This window comes from Rosa chinensis, chromosome 4 (assembly GCF_002994745.2).
Source record: "Rosa chinensis cultivar Old Blush chromosome 4, RchiOBHm-V2, whole genome shotgun sequence".
NCBI lineage: Eukaryota > Viridiplantae > Streptophyta > Magnoliopsida > Rosales > Rosaceae > Rosa > Rosa chinensis.
This window is the reverse complement of record NC_037091.1, coordinates 6,435,675-6,454,570: the sequence shown is the minus strand read 5'-3', so window position 1 is coordinate 6,454,570 and position 18,896 is coordinate 6,435,675. Positions and strand designations below refer to the sequence as shown.

The window sequence follows — 18,896 nt, the reverse complement described above, 5'->3', positions numbered from 1 at the left end:
CTCTTGATGTCTCATTTAGGAAATTTGAGCCATATTACTCATGGGGAGCTTCTCAGTCTTCCTTTCAGGGGGAGAGAGGTTGTGAAGGAAATCCTTGTTCTATTGTTGTTTTTGAAGACTTGAAAAATTTGGAGGAACGATTTGAAGGAAGAAATTCTACAACAGCCAAAAACGATCAATTGTTTCGAGAGATAGAAACTTCCAATGGACAAAATGATTGATCGTTAGGTTTAAATGATCTATCGTTTCCTTGCGATCGATCTTTTCAACAGGCATAAACTTCAAAGCCAAACAATCGATCTTTTGGTCCCTAGTGATCGATCATTTCCTGCATTTTTTGGATAATTTGAATCAAAATCAAGACATATCTGAAGCTCACACACAAGATATTTCCCCTTCTACATCACCAACTGAAGATTCCGCTCAGAATTATCCACCTCGGGTACCCCTAAACTCTAATGACTCTTCTGGGTTAGAAAGTGCTGAACCTAGGAAATCACAAAGGGTTACAAAGGGAATTCCTAAAAAAAAAATTTGAACCAGATATCAAAGCCAATGCTAAATACCCTATTGCTAACTTTATGTCTAATCATAGGATTTCAGGGTCACGTGCACTTGTTGATCAATTGTCTACTGTACGTATCTATTCTTAGTAACGTGCAGGATGCATTGATGGATCCAAAATGGGCAAAGGCGATGAATGAAAAATTGGAAGCTGTTCAGAAGAATGCAACATAGGAGCTAGTACCTATGTCGGTTGGAAAGAAGACTATAAGATGTCGTTCGGTGTTTAATGTAAAGCTTAATGTCAATAGAACTATCGATAGATACAAGGCGAGGTTGGTTACTAAGAGATATACACAATGCTAGGGGATTGATTATGAGGAGAGTTTTGCACCTGTGGCAAAGATCAATATTGTTTGGATTCTAATCTCACTTGGAGCAAACAAAGATTGACCCTTGCACCAGTTTGATGTGAAGAATGCGTTTCTTAATGGGAATTTAGAGGAAGAAGTCTACATGGATGTGCCCTCAGATGTTAAGAATTACCTCAAGTGAAGTTGGCAAGGTGTGTAATTTAAAGAAGTCTTTTATGGCATGAAGTAGTCTCCAGGAGCTTGGTTTGGAAGATTTTCAAAGTCCATGAGAGCCTTTGGATATAGACGGAGCAATTCTGACCATACCTTGTTTATCAAGCGCAAGAATGGTAAGAATACAACTCTTATTGTGCATGTTGATGACATAATTGTTACAGGGAATAATCCGAAAGAGATCTATGAATTGCAAAAGTATCTATTAAAGGAGTTTGAAATGAAGGATCTGGGACAACTAAAGTATTTTCTAGGTATTGAAGTTGTGAGGTCTAAGAAGGGGATTTCATTGTCATAAAGGAAGTATGTTCTTGACTTACTTGCTGAAACGGGCATGCTGGACTGTAGTCCAATAGAGACAGCCATTGAGATGAATCACAGACTTCCTATTTATCCTGATCAAGTTCCAACTGATAAAAGGAGGTATCAACGTCTTGTAGGAAGGTTGATTTATCTTTCACATACTAGACCTGATATTGCTTATGTTATGAGTGTTGTTAGTCAGCTTATGCATTGTCCTAGTGAAGAGCATATGGATGAAGTCTTTCAGATTTTGAGGTACTTAAAGATGGTGTCAGGTAAAGGGTTACTGTTTGAGAAAAAAGGATGAATTGGAAGTTGTTGGATACACAGATACAGATTGGGCTGGTGATAAAACTGACAGGCGTTCTACATCTTGGTACTTCACTTTTGTAGGAGGAAACCTTGTCGCTTGGCATAGCAAAAAGCAGAAAATCATTGCAAGATCAAGTGCAGAAGCTGAATTTTGAGGTATGGGACATGGAGTCTGTGAAATGTTGTGGATTCGTAATGTCCTAAAAGACCTATGCTATAAGCTTAAACGACCTATGGAGTTGTATTGTGATAATAAAGTTGCCATGCATTGAGATTGCACATAATCCAGTTCAGCATGATAGAACAAAGCATGTGGAGATTGACCGTTATTTTATTAAAGAAAATCTTGACAGAAAGGTTATTCGCTTTCCATTTGTAAAATCAAAGGAGCAATTGGCTGATGTTCTTACTAAAGGAGTGTCCAGGAAGATATTTGACATCTCAGTTGACAAGTTGGGCATAATAGATATCTAGGCACCAACTTGAGGGGGAGTGTAGAATCACTGTATATAATTAGGATTCTTATTTATTTAGGATATCCTGTAATTATATGAAGGATTGTTTCGTATTAGAGTTAGACTCCTCCTTTGTACTTGTATATATACGCCTATTGTGGGATAAATAGAATTATCAAATTAAACCCTAAATTGAAGTATTGTTTTCTACTCCAGAAATATCACAACAAAAACCCAGGAAAATCTATCTAAACTCTAATTCAGCTAACATCAACTACTTGCTCAAAATTCCAATACAAAACCCACATCGATTCAACACCATTACAATACCAATCAAGTCAGGCAAGTAAGTAAAGCCTAGCTGAAAGGGTCAACGAATTAGAACCCAAAATAGAAAAGAACAAACCATCGAGTTGTAATACAATATCAAATTGAGCAGTACCTGAAGACTAAAGTGGTCGAGTTGAGGGTTTCAGCTGTTAAGACTTGAGATTCAATGATAGCTAAATCTTGTTTAACACTGGTCCAAGCTTGGACCATTGCTGAGGAGATCGCAATGCTTCCACCACATGTCAAGTAAAATACAGAGGGCGTCAGCGGGAGACCGCAGTTGGCAGTCTTCTCTACTCTAATGCCAAAGTCAGTCAATGTATTTATGTTGATAGAATAACGTTAGATAAGTCGTAAATGCATAGTTAATGAGGAGAGAGGAGTTACCCTTTTATAGGCAAGGGAGAGACAGATCTCTTCCTTGTTTTCGATGTGGAACTGATGTGCTTCAGTTCTCAGCTTATGATGTTTCAGTGAGGTGACCTTGGCGCGGCGCATCAACGGTGATCCTGGGCTGAGCCGGAGCTCAGGTGATAGCCTGCTTGGTAGTGTTTTCTCAGGTTACACCCTTAATAGTTGTTGGTACCGCTGGAGGTAATATGAGCGTAGCTCATTATATCTAATTATAGTTAGGCAAATGCTTATGTAAGTACATGAGCAATGGCGTTGAATTATTGAAAGAGAAATCTTGCAGGAGGCAATGAAGTTTCTATAGAGGAATTGAGGAAGTGAGGTTGAGAAGAGGAATTGAGGTTTTCCTTCAAAATCAACTAAGTGATGAGGAAGCGAGGTTGTGTGAATTGAGGTTTTCAAAATCTAAGCGACGGTTTTTTTTTTTTCCTTCTAACCGGGCTCAATGTGTTCCGTTGTGCAGCCCGTTTCTGCCCATTAACTAACGAGTTGTTAACGGGTTGGCAGCCCATTAACACGTTAAGTTATCACGGGGAAATAAATGGGTTTTTAGCGGGCGGTTAACAGGTTATGGGCTGAATTGGCAGGCCTACTGGGGGCCCCAGCCTCACTCGTCCTAACCTGTGTCCACCACTGGCATCAATCATTAGTTTTTTGAATAAATCATATGTTTGTTTTATTACAGATGACTTCTACTTAGGTTAAGGTTAAAAGTTAATTTAACTTACTTGGGCAAGTCGATTATGTCTCATATGATCTTCAACCGTTCTCTGACATTTCTATCTAAAAAGACAATGGTATAGTTTGATAATTGGCAGTTTCACCAAATACAATTCGTGTCATTGCATGTGTGGTGTACAAACATGAAGAGTTTAATAGTCACTACCTTGCAAAGCAAGTTAAAATTGTTGAAGCTGGTTTCCTAGAATCTACACATGCAAATACAACAAAACTGAAATATCTATTGTGCAGTGCGACTTGCGAGGCACGTGAATATAAAAAAACAAGAGAGAGCCATCGGATTATAAACGAACATTCACATAAGCAAATTATTAACTCAGTGTCAGCATCACATAAGATCCATGACTTACCATAGGTCTCACATGAGTGAGTGTGTGTGTGTCTAACTTACCACTCTATCTGGTCATAAATACCATCTCAAAGGTAAAATACACTTGACGCATGTTGGACATTTAGGTGTGAGAATACACTTGAGACTCCTTGGACATTTAGGTGTGAGAATACACTTGAGACTCCTCATTTACAACACTTACATTTAGGTGCACAATTTAATTGCCTTCAAGCCTTACTCATCTTCCCAAAATCTTGTAGGACACTCCCTGATAATTGTAGCATCAATAACCTATCAAAAACGCACAAGAAATAATCCAAAAAAGCTTCTCGGCCAAACTGCCATGTTTTGACTAAGATTCAAATTCTGTCTTTGAAGCTTCTTTCTTGGACTAGGAACTACTTGATCTTGCTATGTTTCTGGATGGTTCTCAACTTCTACAAGTTCTATGACATCATATCTTCTATAGTGATGAATAAGCTTCTAGTAAAACTCCAAGTAAGTCTCCATAAAAGATATCCCAAAAAGATCAGTGAAATGTTGACAGTTTCTGCCTTCTTAGGAAGTCTATTTTGAGCTTGATTTGCTGCTGCCTCATTGACGCTTCTAACAAATTCTTTCACTCATGTTGAAGTGCAACATCTGATCTTCAAGGATTTCTTTTTCTTTAAGCAAAGGTGCAATTGGATCAATTCCGTAAACACTTCCCAAAAAGCTGATTATGAAATTATAGTTTTTTGTTTTGCAGCAACTGTTTTGCACAACTATTTATGTGGACTTCCTTTGTGATTTCTTGCCAAATGAGTGATCAAACTTAGTCCTTTGCATCAGTACCTCATGATCCATGGCTTCATTGCTCCCTTTAAGCTCCTATTTCTCTTGAACTGCTTCTCGAACTACCAAAGATGAAAACAGAGTTAAATTGGACATTTTAAAGGAAAGTGCTAAGAAAAGTGTAAAGGATTGCATATAAAATTTGTTGCATTTTACCCCCCAACATTGACACCTACTCCAACTTATTCCAGTATCATAAATTCACCAGCTCCAACTGTAGCCGAAAAACTCCTCATGCCTCTAAAACACCAACTTTTGCTCTATCCATTAAAGCTAAAGGACTTGTGAAAAAGGAAGAGCCAGTCAGCATTCTAGGACAATTTAATGAAGATGAAGAATCTATTTGGTTCAAAGATAGCGAAACCAAGTGTAAAGTGCAAGTACTGCCCCCAGACCTATGCATACAATTCCAAAGCCAATGGGACAACATCGATAAGGACACATATGCTGTACAAATGCAAGAAGAGCCCAGCTTATATCCCATCAAAAAGGCAGAAGTACCTTGCTTTCAACTTTGCTTCCTCAGGTGGTAATTTAGTTGCTTTAGCTTATGATCCCATGAATTGTAGAAGAGCATATGCTAGTATGATTGTTAGGAATAAATTGCCATTAAGTCTTGTAGATGGGCAGAGATTTCGAGATTTTATGTAAATTGCTTAGCCAAAGTTCACAGTTCCTAGTCGTAGAACAATCTATAGATATATCTGGGATCTCTACTAGTTAGAGAATGAAAAGATAAGAGAGTTTCTATCTAGGGGTAATCTGAGGGTTTCACTTACCACTAATACCTGAACTTTGATCCATAATATCAATTATCTTGTACTCACTGTCCATTTCATAGATGAAGTCAAGAAGAGCCTCTTGCAACTTTACTTGAGTATAAACTTATTGATCCTATAGTTGCGCAAGCCTCAAATGATCTAACATAGCTTCGTGTTGATCATTTAGCTTCTGACCTTGATAAGGATTCACACACTACATAAATGAATTTGTTTTTGAAGCTTATGCAAGAGAAAATGTGGTTGAGATAAAAAATGAAGTTGACAAATATTTGCTTCAAGCTGTTGAAGACCCTTCGAATAAAAATTTCAGAATTTTAGATTGGTGGAAGGATAATCCTCCTATGTATCCAATTCTCTCCAAGATTGTAAAGGATGTCTTTTGCTATTCCAGCCTCAAAACTGGCTTCAGAGGCTACTTTCAACCCAGGAAAGGAGGTTGTCGACCCATTTTGAGCTTCTTTAACTCCTAAGATGGTTGATGGGTTGGTTTGCCTCAATGATTGGTTAGGGGTTGGAGTCTTTAATGAGTACAAAGAGCCTACTAAGTAGGAGCTGGAGGTTTATGGTGAGCTTGAAAAGCTTGAGTCAGGTAACTGCCATTTCTTCCCAATTAGTTTCAATTTTGCTGTTAACTTTATTTTCAAAGTGATTCAATAATTTTTGATGTTCAAAGTGTTCATTTATTGTAAATTTTATCTCTTTTTCTTTTTTTGTTAGAATCTATCGTAACTCAAGTGTATCCCAATAAACAGTACGTGAAGAACGGTTGTGCTGCTATAGAAGGATTGCAGTTTCACTACTGTGTTTGCATAATTACATTTTCTATTTTTATCAACATTTGAACAATCTTTTAAGTCTGCACTTTGAACACTTTAATCTAGTTTATTTGGGTCTATAATAACTCTTGAAGTTTGTATGTTTTAAGTTTCTGTACGTATTCTGGATAGTTTTTGCATTTAGGCTGCACTTTGAAGTTTGAACTCTGAACTATCCTTCAAGTTTCTGCACTTTGAAGTTTGAACATATTGTTTTTAACTTTTCATTACTAGTGTTGATTATAGGCAAGTTTGGAACTTTCAATTTTTGAATGTTTGCTACAATACTTGTTTTCTGCAAAATTTGTGAAGTTTATTTTTGTTTACTACTTTTTACTACTTGACAGGTTTAAGACCCCTCTGATTTACTGCAAAACTTGCAGCAAATTAGTTGCTGAATGATTTCTAAACAAAAATGGGCCAATTGTGCCTTACAATTAAAAATGGGCCACAAGTGCAGTAAAAAAGCCCAAATTGAACCGAACTTGCACCTATCTGGACTCAAAATTCGGGTAACCCAAATTTTTCAGCCCAACTCATTTAGAAACAGTTTTCAGCCTAGATTTTAGTGGAACCGATGAATATGGGTCGAACATGGGATAAACCCAAAACTGAGAAGGGCAGACCCGCGCCTAGCCTTAAGATTTTAGAATGATAAGATGATTTTTTTTTCCAAGAATTACATGACATAATTTGGCAAATAGGTGACATGTGTAGGTGACATGGCATGACCATTAAGATTGAGGCCACAAATGTTAAACGTCATTAAGGCCAAGTGACCAACAATCATTTTTCAACTAACTTATCCCTCCAACTAAGAGCTGCAGCCTTGAAATGATGGGCATGAGAAGATCTTTTCTTGCGAGAGACATAAACAGGGGGAGGCATGTTTTTTAACTCATTTTCTTCGAATGCATGATTACTAGAATGTTTTTGTAACACCTGCATGCAACACCTCCAAATTATATCATATCATGGATTTCTATTTGGAATGGGTACTTTTTTTTCTTTATTTCCTTTGGCATGTTATGTGGGCAGTTCAATTTTAGTTTTTCAATTAGCACTATGCAATATGAGTGTTAACGTTAGTGATCCGTGGGATCTCTAGTTAGCTTTAGAGAGAGAGAGAAAGAGAGAGAGAGAGAGTGACACGAGATGTATAGTGGTTCGTCTCCCGCCGTAGCGAGAAACTACGTCCACTTGAATGTTACACTAGTGTGTTGAGCCTTGCGGCCCAAAGGGGATTACAAAAGATGTAATGGGATGGTGTTTAAGTGGGAGGAGGCATTCCTTTTATAGGTGAAGGAAGCCCCCTCATTTACATTTTCTTAGATGTGGGACTCAAAGTTACTATTCTAGTCTAAAGAAGCATATTGTGGAGGCAACTTGGCAAGGCCGGGAAGGTGGCTTCCCGGCGACGGATTTGCGACTTTCGGATACCGTAGCATAGCTTGAACATAGGGCTACAACATGCATGTCTCGGTTGGGCCTCACCATGGCTTGTGGGTGTCCCAAAGAGGGTGTTACTTATGCTTGGTGAGATAGCAAACTAGTGTCACTAGTAGAGGTATCTACAATGAGTAGATGACATGTTAGTTATAAAAGTCTCTGGTAGAAGAGTGTAGGAAATTTTAACCATTGGAACAATGGGTAGGTATTTAGGTATGTGTATAAGTATCAAATTTAAGTACAATATGGGGAAAATATTACAATAATAATGACAAATGAATGATATGGCAGAATGTTTATATATTATTGCTTGGAGTCTAGAGCCGAGTAGGAAACCTTAATGGATCAAGAAGCCCAGATCATGGAAAAATCGCTACAATAAAGGAGAAAATACTAGTGTTAACATCGCTTATTCTCATTGGACGAGGTGATGTGGAGAAATTCCAATTCAATAAGAAAATCAAGAAGTTGGTTTTCTTTACACCTCAAGGAATCTCAAACAAAAAAGGAATGAAAGAGGACTCAAGAGCACTATAAAATGGCTAGAAAAGCAAATGAGAAGACTCTTACTCGTGAGAATCAAGCGGAGAATCCGAGCACAAGAATCTGAATAGAGCGATTTTAGACTAGTCGAATTCCAACAATTTTCAACTCCAGTTTTAGGATTTCTCTGTTTTCTTTCTTATGAGCTCTTGTGTGCTTTCAATCCAAACCATGTGTAACTAAACATCTAGGTTAGGGGTTGTTGAAGCCCTAGATATGATTTCTATAGCTTTATGATACTTGATTTTTTTTTCTATGTTTATTGGATGTATCTTGGTTTTCTGGTTTCTCATTGATGATTTTTGTATATGTTTTCTGTGGAGGCCTACATAGAAGCATGTTCTACGGTCTATTGTTTTAAACATGTAGATGACCACCTAATCAATGCATGTTTAATAAGAAACAACCAAGGAACTTAACCCTATTTGTGGAAGCCAATTTCTAGGTAACCTAGTGATACCACCCTTCATTAGGTATCTTGTTATGTTCGTATACTCTTCTTGCTTAATGAGTGCTGCATCTTAGGTACTGATAACGCCCTTCTTTACCATTTTGTTGCATATCAAGTTATGGTGTGATAACACCCTTCACATAACATGCCAACTAGGAGAGTATCTAATATGGTTTTGACCTTAAAACCCTAGGTTTAATCGTGGAGATAGTCATCCAATTGCATGAAATTGAGTTAAGTGAATTGCCATTGATTGATTGTTTAGAGGTGTAGACATTCCCTAGCTCATTTCTCTCATTGATTTCTTATAACATATTTTGATATTGCTTTAATTCTTATTCTTAATTTTTTTTTTCAAACAAAATCAAATCTTTTCTGAAACATTTAGATCAAATAATCCTCTGCGGGAGACCCAACTTCCCTTAACTACAAGTGACATTCATAATTGGTACGTAGTAGGAAAATAGTTGGCTATTAATTTAACCGATCAGGTTCAATCTTGATCTAGCCCCTATATGTTAGAATAAATAATAACAATGAGAACAATCTAGCTAACACGTGCTTAAGATTTAGGATAGTGCGTAGTACAAGACAAATGCTTACCAATGAGTAAGCGGTAATTTGATTCTCTATCGGATGTGTATCACTGTAACGTATTATAAACAATGAGTAAACATGACTAAATATGTCTAAATTTCTATTATACCTCTCACTTCCTAATTTTTTTTTCCCTATATATATTGCATATAAATTACATTCTAATACTTTTTAATACATATATTATACATCCACTGATTTTTACTATTGAAGTAAAAAAATATTTTTATTATATGTATATATAAAGTATATGACGCCTCTCTTTATATATTGGTTGGCAGGAAAAAAAAGTGAAGGATATAATTGTTAAAGTAAAATGACAATTGGAATTGGTCTACTCATTTCATTTCATAGTCCCTTTATATAGGGATAGAATTACAACGCAAATATCGATTACATTAATGATACTAAATGCTGATTGATTCGTAATTGCGCTGATTGATGGTAATCACTGATTCTTGATTCCCTTTCCGTCAGTCGCTTTGACGAAGGCACACAATGTGGTTTTCCTTTAACACTCCCCCTTGTGCCAAGTCAAAGACGAAATGGTGCAAGAGTTGTTGCCTCACTAAAAAGCTTGCCAAGTAACAATAAAAACCCTGTGGGACAAAAAATACATCTTGGTCGAAGGAAAAGAGCACAACGCACCTTTTACATTTAAGGATGACATGTGTGTGTTAGACTCCCCCTAATGTCTACACCTCCTCCTAATCCTTACATTAATCAAGGGAGCTTGGAAAGTCTTCACATTCCTATGCCTTTCACATGTTTCTCAAATATGGCCTTAGGCAATGATTTGGTGAACAAATTTGCCACATTCTCCTCAGACCTTACTTGATTCACTTGAATCTTGAGGAGAGCCTGTTGTTGCTGATTGTATAACAACTTTGGCGATATGTGTTTTGTTATCACCCTTAATATAACCTAGCTTTATCTGTTCGATGCAAGCTGCGTTGTGTTCATAAATGTAAGCAGGCTCTTCAGTGGTAAAATTCAAACCACTAGTCCCTCGAATATGTGTAATGATAGTTCTTAACTATACACATATATTTCTTACTCATGTAGAGTAATGATCTCTGAGTGGTTCGAGGAGGTAGCCACAAGGGTTTGCTTGGTTAATCTCCAAGATATCGCCGTGTTCCCAATGGTAGATACATAACAAGTTTGGGAACGATTTTTATGTGGGTTAGAGAGGTACCCATCATCAGTAAAACCAACCAAAACGTTATTTGGCGTTTCGGTGTAGTGAGTGACGCTTTCGCCATCAACATTTCCTTTAGGGATTGCAGTTCCATATGCAGTCCCGCTTGTCTCTCTGTAGGGAAAGAACAGTCCCAAGTCAATGGTTCCTTTTAGGTATCGAAAATGTTCTTGATACCATTCCAGTGACGCTATGTTGGCGCTAAGCTAAATCTAACAAGTTCATTGAGAATGCAATGTCTGGTCGAGTACATTGGGCTAAGTACAATAATGCGCCTATTGCACTTAGATAGCTAATTTCAGCTCCCAACCTCTCTTCGTCATCTTTCTTTGGACGAAATGGATCTTTCCTTGCATCCAAACTTTGACCGATCATGGGAGTGCTAGCAGGATGCACTTTGTCCATGTTAAATTGCCTGACTTTTGGACATATGCAGACTGGTAGATTAGTATTCCACAAACTTGGTGTTCTAGTTCAAGGCCTAGACAGAATCGAGTTTTCCCAAGATCCTTCATCTCAAATTCGGATTTCAAGTAGCTCGCGGTTTCTCTTATTTCATCAAGAGTACCTATTATGTTCATATCATCGACATATGCTGCTACAATTGCAAATACGGAACTTGTTTTCTTTATGAATACGCAGGGACATAATTCATCGTTCTTATATCCCTTCCCAATCAAGTAGTCACTTAGACGGGTATACCACATCCGCCAGGATTGTTTCAATCCGTAAAGTGAGCGTTTCAACCTAATTGCAAATGCACTCCGTGGTTTAGAGTCACTTGACTTGGGTAATGTAAGGCCATCAGGCACTTTCATATATATCTCTGAATCCAGATCCCCATAGAGATATGCAGTAACCACATCTATGAGCTGCATTTCCAGTCCTTTGGAAACTACTAAGCTAACTAAGTAGCGGAACGTTATAACGTCCATTACGGAAGAGTATGTCTCCTCGTAGTCAATTCCAAGGCGTTGTGAGAAACCTTGCACCACAAGGCTAGCCTTGTACCTCAGGACTTCATTCTTCTCATTACGCTTTTTGACAAAGAATCATTTATGTCCTACAGGCTTTACACTTGGTGGGGTTAGCACTACCTGACCAAATACTTGTCTCTTTGTCAGAAAATCTAATTCTGCCTGGATTGCTTCTTTCTGTTTAGGCCGATTTGCTCTTTGTTGACATTCTGCAACAGAGTGTGGTTCGATATCATCGTGCTCTATGATTCCTTGAGCAACAGTATATATCATCAATGTGTATGGAAGATCTTTCTATCAACTCATACACACTCTCATAATCCTTTGAGATTTCTTTGTTCTCTGGAATCATTTTAAACATCGGAGCGTCCTCCAGTATTGATTCATGGACATAACTATAATCAGAGACAATCTCATGAGAGGGATTCTATACATTGATGATTGGTTTGTGCCTTACTCACCCTCTTCTTCCTTGGGTGAGTGTCAATCAAACCTAGTGGCCTCCCCCTCTTCCTTGGGGAGCCACCGCCTCAACCACACCTCCATTAAGTGCAGTTGCAGTGCCTCTATCTGCGGCACCGTGCCCCTTGTTGGGGACTGCTAACCTTGCAGGCACATTTGCAACTGGTATATGTGATCTCGTCACTTTTGCGATATTAGTAAACGCATTAGGCATCGAATCTGCTACGTTCTGAAGATCGATTATTCTTTTCACTTCACTTTCACTTTGTGAAGTGCGGGGATCAAAATGAGACAGAGTGGGGACAAACTACGACAATTCCTGTCGTTCCCTTGGAAAATCCTTTTTCCTATCTCCCCCTAATGATGGGAAGACTGTCTCATTAAAGTGACAGTCCACAAATCTAGCGGTAAAGAGATCGCCTGGCAAGGGTTCCAAGTAGAGGATAATTATTGGAGATTCGTATCCAACATAAATACTTAATCGTCTCTGAGGACCCATTTTGATGCGCTGTGGGGGCGCAATAGGCATATATACTGCTCAACCAAATATGCGTAAGTCAGGCTCATATCCAGTTACCAACTGGTATTGGCTAGCAATGGGTCTGAAATGAATAAGTAAAGCTGCGTGCAATATTGCATAACCACAGGCAGATATAGGCAGGTTGGTGCGCATAACCAATGCTCTAGCCACCATCTGTAGCCTTTTGACGGTGGCTTCTGTGAGACCGTTTTGTGTATGCACATGGGGTATAGGATGCTCTACATCGATCCCAATAGGCATACAATATTCATCAAATGCTTTTGATGTAAACTCTCCAGCGTTATCAAGCCTTATAGACTTGATATGGCGATAAGGGTGGTGAGCCCTTAAACGTATAATCTGTGCTAGGAGTTTTACAGCATTTCTTGTGGACAATAAAGCGACATGTGACCAATGTGTCGAAGCATCCACCAGAACCATAAAGTACTTGAATGGTCCGCATTCTGGATGGATAGGTCCACAGATATGGCCTTGTATCCTTTGTAAGAATGGAATGTTTTATGTTATATCTTTAGCATAGGGAGGTCTCGATCCTGTTTTTGCTAAAGAGAAGGCTTTGAAAAACGAGTGATGTGCCTTTGAGATAGTCAGTGAGGCATAATGGGAGGGAGGTAGTGCTTCTGGTACTTCAGAAGGCAATGACTGCATTTGAACAATACTAGAACCGACACTTTGCAGTGTGACGGATTTTTGTCCCATTTTATGTTTCACTCGAAAGAAGGGATGTCCATATGAGTTTTTTAAAATACAGATCATCATATCACGACCAGGGTGCCCTAGGCGGTCATGCCAAAGCCTAAATGAGGCAGTGTCCCACATTTCATTATGGGTGACAATTTAGGATTCAATGATCCGAATCATAGTGAGGTTCAGTCCACTAGATTGACTCATGAGCTTCTCTAAAATGTGTTTCCTTCCACATTCATTAGAGGTAATATAAATGTATTCAGTTCCATTCTCACAGTATGTTTTTACATGATAACCGTTGACATGAATATCTTTGAAACTTAACAAGGTTCGATTAGCTCTTAGTGCATACAGAGCGTCTTTGACTTTAAATATATCTCAGATTCTTTAAAGTATTTCTATTTTAGTAGAATGATAATCTTTTCATTCTAATAATAATTTTTTCTCTAGATGTATTGCTTTACATCTTTATATTGCAATTTCGAACCATATAAATATGTGTAGTAAATAAATTTGAATAAATTCAGTGCTTGAGAATAAAATTCAAAATTTATTAATGAGCCAACCATAATCAAATCAAGGTCTTGTTCTAATTCATCAAACCATTATTGAAATAAACTTTAAGACCAAGTAATAGTCTAATTAAAAATGAGGCATTATGCCTTCACAACTGTTTTTGGAAAATAAAGTAAATAAAGCAGATCAGTCAAAATCTGGGGCATCGGTTGACTGAGCAAGTTCCTTGTTGCCATTAAAGTCTGCAATTGTGAGGTTGACGTCTGGGTCATGGCCTCCTTCTTCAATATAGCGAGCCTCTTGTTCTTTAGACTCCCTATACCTCTTGTAATTGGCTGCCACTCTGTTGCTTGCTTGGCAGTTCTTGTACCAATGCCCAATGACTCCACACCTATAGCATGGTTCATTGCCAACTCTATTCTGTTTGACTGAAGGGTTCTTAGGTGCCCTTTGCATCTTTTTTCCATGACCACTAAGGCCAGCACCACCATCTCTGCGCCATACATTGGGAGGGCCTCCATGGCCCATATCACGACCCCCATGTCCCTTGCCACGTGGTGCATTGTTGCCACGTGGGTAGGGATCAACACGTCTAACCCCCTTTGCATTGGGGTTCTTTCCACCTTTCACTTTGCCATAATTAGCCTCAGGAATTTTCTTTGTCCCAACCGGCCTGGCATTGTTGTTCAAAAGAACCTCATTATGCCTCTCAGCCACTTGCAGTAAGTTGATCAGCTTGTTGAAGGTTGTGATTCTTTTGTTATCATACTCCAGCCTATACTAGTTCGCTAGTATAATTGCTGAAGTAGGAAAAGTGGAAAGAGTCTTCTGGATCATATCATCTTCTGTAAGTTCCGTTCCACAGAAATTTAGATGTGCTTTTAGGCGCAACATATCCTTGTTGAAGTCATTTACCCTTTTATAGTCAAGCAAGCGGATTTCATTCCACTGAACGGTTAGTTCTAGGAGCAATGTGTCATGAATGTTCCCAAAACGTCCCTTAAGGGCATCCCACAGTTCTTTGGGTGTCTTCAACTGAAGGTATTCCCAGCGGAGGCTAGGATCAATATGTCGCCTCAGAAACATTAAGGCATTTGCTTTCACCTTGTCAGACGGTCCATTGTCTTTAGGATCGGTAATGGTGGCAGTGTAATATCTTGCCACAAAGGCAGTTTCTACATCGAAACCCAACGGTGGTACTCAAGTCCGTCTGAGTCCAAAATGTCAAATTCAGGTCGAGTTGGATCAGCCATCTACATAAACAAGAGAGAAGAAATAAATTACGCAGTCATAAAGACATCCACGTGAATTATTTTCCAAAAATATAAATTAGATTTCAAGACCAAGATTCGTAATGGTCACATTTTTTCTTTCTTTCGATGCTATATGAAAATGCTTTATCACAGTAAGTATGTATATATAATGCTCATGAATTTTCATTATCATGGCAAAGCGGAATTTATATGTTGCATTCTAAAATTAACCATAACACATGTAATAATAAATAAAACATAACATATATAAAAAAATATATATAAAGTACATGGCATGCTCAAAAATTCACAAATATACACCAAAATATATGTTACACATAATAATAGCAGGAATATATCATGCGTAAAATAAAATGTAAACAATAGCATAATATAAAGCATGCGTAGACATAATTTATATAAGCGTAAATAAAATAAAACATGCTCAAATAAGCAATAAAACATAAAGCATGCTTAAACATAATTATAAATCATATAAAACATAAATAATAAGGCATGCTTAAAATGATCAAAATTATCTAACTAAACATGCTTAATAACAAACTATAAGCATAAACAATAAAGTATAAAACATGCTTAAAAATAGAAAACATAAATAAAATTCACATGCTTGGTTAAAATAGTAAAATAAAAATAAAGAAAACATACTTGATTTTGAAAAAAAATAAAACAATCCAAGGTCTTAGACTTTCCCGTCCTCCATTACAGATTTAACGTGTAGTTCCGCTTCTTGCTCTAAAAAAGAAGAAAGACTTGTAAAAAATCGCCGGTTGGGTTGGTCCTTCCGCCTTGACAGGGCGGTGCTCTGACCGATTGAACTAAAATCCCAGGGGGAACCTCTCGCTGGTTTTTGGAATTCGACATCAGGAAGTGTTTTCACACCATCGACCAATTTGAGTACCATTCTGATCGCCTCTTTCATGATCTTAACCTAACAAGAACGGAATCACGCTCTGTAGGATTTGAACCTACGACATCGGGTTTTGGAGACCCACGTTCTACCGAACTGAACTAAGAGCGCTTTCTTATCACAGTAGATACGACTGTAAAAAAAAAAAATAGCGCACGGGCGTGTTGATGCAGGCGTGCGTAGCGATGTTTTTGGACTTGAGAAAATAGAGCCGCTTCCTCTTTCTTTTCAGCAGTGGGCCTTGTTCTTGTTTTTTTTTCTTTGTTCTGGGCCTTTTTTTTTTCGTTGCTTCTCTTTTTTTTTCTTGGGCCTCAGGCCTGTTTCTTTTCTTTCGGACCAGCTCTTTACTTTGGGCCGGGTCCCAGTTTTTTCTGTTCTTTTTGTCTTTTCTCTTTTCTTTTTTCTTTTCTCTTTCTCTCTCTCTCTCTTCTCCTCGTCTTCTTCTTCTTCTTCTTTTGGTTCTCTATTCTTCTTCTAGGCCAGAGGATGGAGGCTAGGCGTGTGTGCGGATCTGTGGGATCGGTGCTGCAGATGACGCTCCGGTGAAGGGGAGCAGGTGAGGCTCTGGTGCAAGGCGGAGGCAGTGCTGCAGGAGGTTAGGATCGGTACTGCAGATGAGGCTCTGGTCTGTGCGGGTAGATGCAGGGCTCGGTTTGTGCTGGCAGATGCAGGGCTCGGTCTGATCGACCGTGGAACTTTTGCTGCAGGTGAAGGGGAGAGGTCGGTGTAGGCAGGGAGGTCGCACGAGCTGTGCAGGCTAGGCTGGAGACCGAACAGCAGCAGGTGGATGAGCGAGGGGATGGGTTGCAGTGTGTTCGCTAGAGGAAGATGGGTGCAGAGAGCAAATTGCTCTGGGCTGGGTGCAGAGAGCAAATTGCTCTGGGCTGGGTGCGAAGAGCAAATTGCTCTTGCCTGGGATCGATGAGGTTTCACGGCCGCACGGGGATGCTGCTATTGCAGGCGTTGGACTGCTGGGGGATGCCGCGTGCAGGTGGGTTGGGGTGGAGGCCCGTGTGCTGGGCTAGGCACTGTGGTGCTTGGCCGGATGCTCGGCCAGAGAGGCAGAGATGAGGCCGGTCTGGGGAATATTTTTTTTTTATATTTGGTGGTGACAGAAAGAAAAGGAATAGAGTTTTTTCTTTTCTAGGGTTTGAGTTTTTTTTTTTTTTTTTTTTTTTCGGAAGGAAGAAGAACGAAACTAGAAATTGACTATTGGCTCTGAGCGTGCTGATAACGTGTTAAAGTAAAATGACAATTGGAATTGGTCTACTCATTTCATTTCATAGTCCCTTTATATAGGGATAGAATTACAACGGAAATATCGATTACATTAATGATACTAAATGATGATTGATCCATAATTGCGCTGATTGATGGTATTCACTGATTCCTTGATTCCCTCTCTGTCAGTCGTTTTGACGAAGGCACAAATATTTTTATTATATGTATATATATAAAGTATATGACGCCTCTCTTTATTTATTGGTTGGCAGGAAAAAAAAATGAAGGATATAATAGATATTTTGGACTTATTAGGTGAGAAATTGAGGATTCTTTTTAATTTTGAATGTGAATGACTGAACTATTATAAGGAGCAAAGTATAAGAAGTAACTAATATTTAATTTTTAACCAAAATTTAAGAAAATGCACGAAAATTGATTACTAAATGCTTAGTGCTGCAGCCAGGTAGAATAATCATGAAGAAGCTTAATACAAAGCCTGAGGGCAGCCGGTTCCATCTTTCCAACGAGTTATCACGTGCCAATCACGTGATCTACAGTGACGTGTTGTATCATTACAGCAAAAGTAACGCTAGTGAAGTCAAAGGTATGATATAACCTTGCTAGTTGCTAGTGCAAGATAAAAGAACGACAAACGAAAGCATGAACAAGATGGTCAGTAAAGTCAGTGGCGCAATAAAAGGCGTTACAATGGTTCAGTTGTTCGATGTCCCCAAAATTGTTAATTTGTTGATACGAAGCTTGTTGCTCTTATGCCAATTTAATTACTTCATAAAAGCAACGAGGGTTGCTATATAGGTAATAGACTTCATCATCCATATTCTCTCCTTGTTTATCTAATGTTGTTATGAGGCTCCTATTAATTATGGACCTTTGTATCAAAAAAAAAAAAAATTATGAGGACCTTTTTAAATAGATAAAACAAAGTTGAATGGCTTATTTTTTATTTTATAGTTTTTTAATATGTATATCATGACCTGACCAAAATTAAAGCCCATATACAATGGTTGGTTTTGTCTTCATCTTTTTTTAGCGAAAATGTCGAGAACAAAATGTTGTCAAGATCAGGATATACTCATTAATATCTGAATCAGAATACAATCGTCAAGATCTAGATTGAACCATAATTGTCAATTGGATCGATTACATGTTTTGTGGTTGTTACCTACATACTATAAGAGTTTTTCAACTTCTACTATTTTCGATTAAATTTCATTTTAATTACATTAATGTAGAAACAAACTAAGATTCAAAAAAATCACTACTTTTCCGTGAGTTCAATTAGGGGTACAAAAGAATTTCGGCTCTACCAAGTCTCTAGTACGCGCTACACTCGCCCCTAACTACAGAAGGTTTTTTTCCCTGTTTCTATCGTGCTCGTCCGGCCGCGCGCAGGGCTGGACTGGCCTCTAGCCTTCATGTCGTCTATTCCGCTACCGGACGGGTGATGAGATTAAGGCTTGAGGCAGCTTCCTAGGGGCTCTAGCTACTCAAGGCTTGGCAGATGGTTAAGTGGTTTTTCTGTCCCTCTTCCTTTCACTTACAATGGCCGGTGTTCCAATTTTGGTGATGTGGGTGATGGATTGGGATGGGAGGTAGATGGATCCCAATCTGCTTTCCTTCCAAGCAGTGTTGCCGACC

The 18,896-nt window shown here is 38.5% G+C and overlaps 1 non-coding gene across 1 annotated transcript; it reads right to left on the bottom strand.

Moving 5' to 3' along the window:
* Positions 1 to 16,050: 16,050 nt before the first annotated feature.
* TRNAW-CCA lies at positions 16,051 to 16,124 on the bottom strand. The gene has a single exon. It is a non-coding gene; the product is annotated as a tRNA-Trp (tRNA).
* Between the last annotated feature and the right edge of the window lie 2,772 nt (positions 16,125 to 18,896).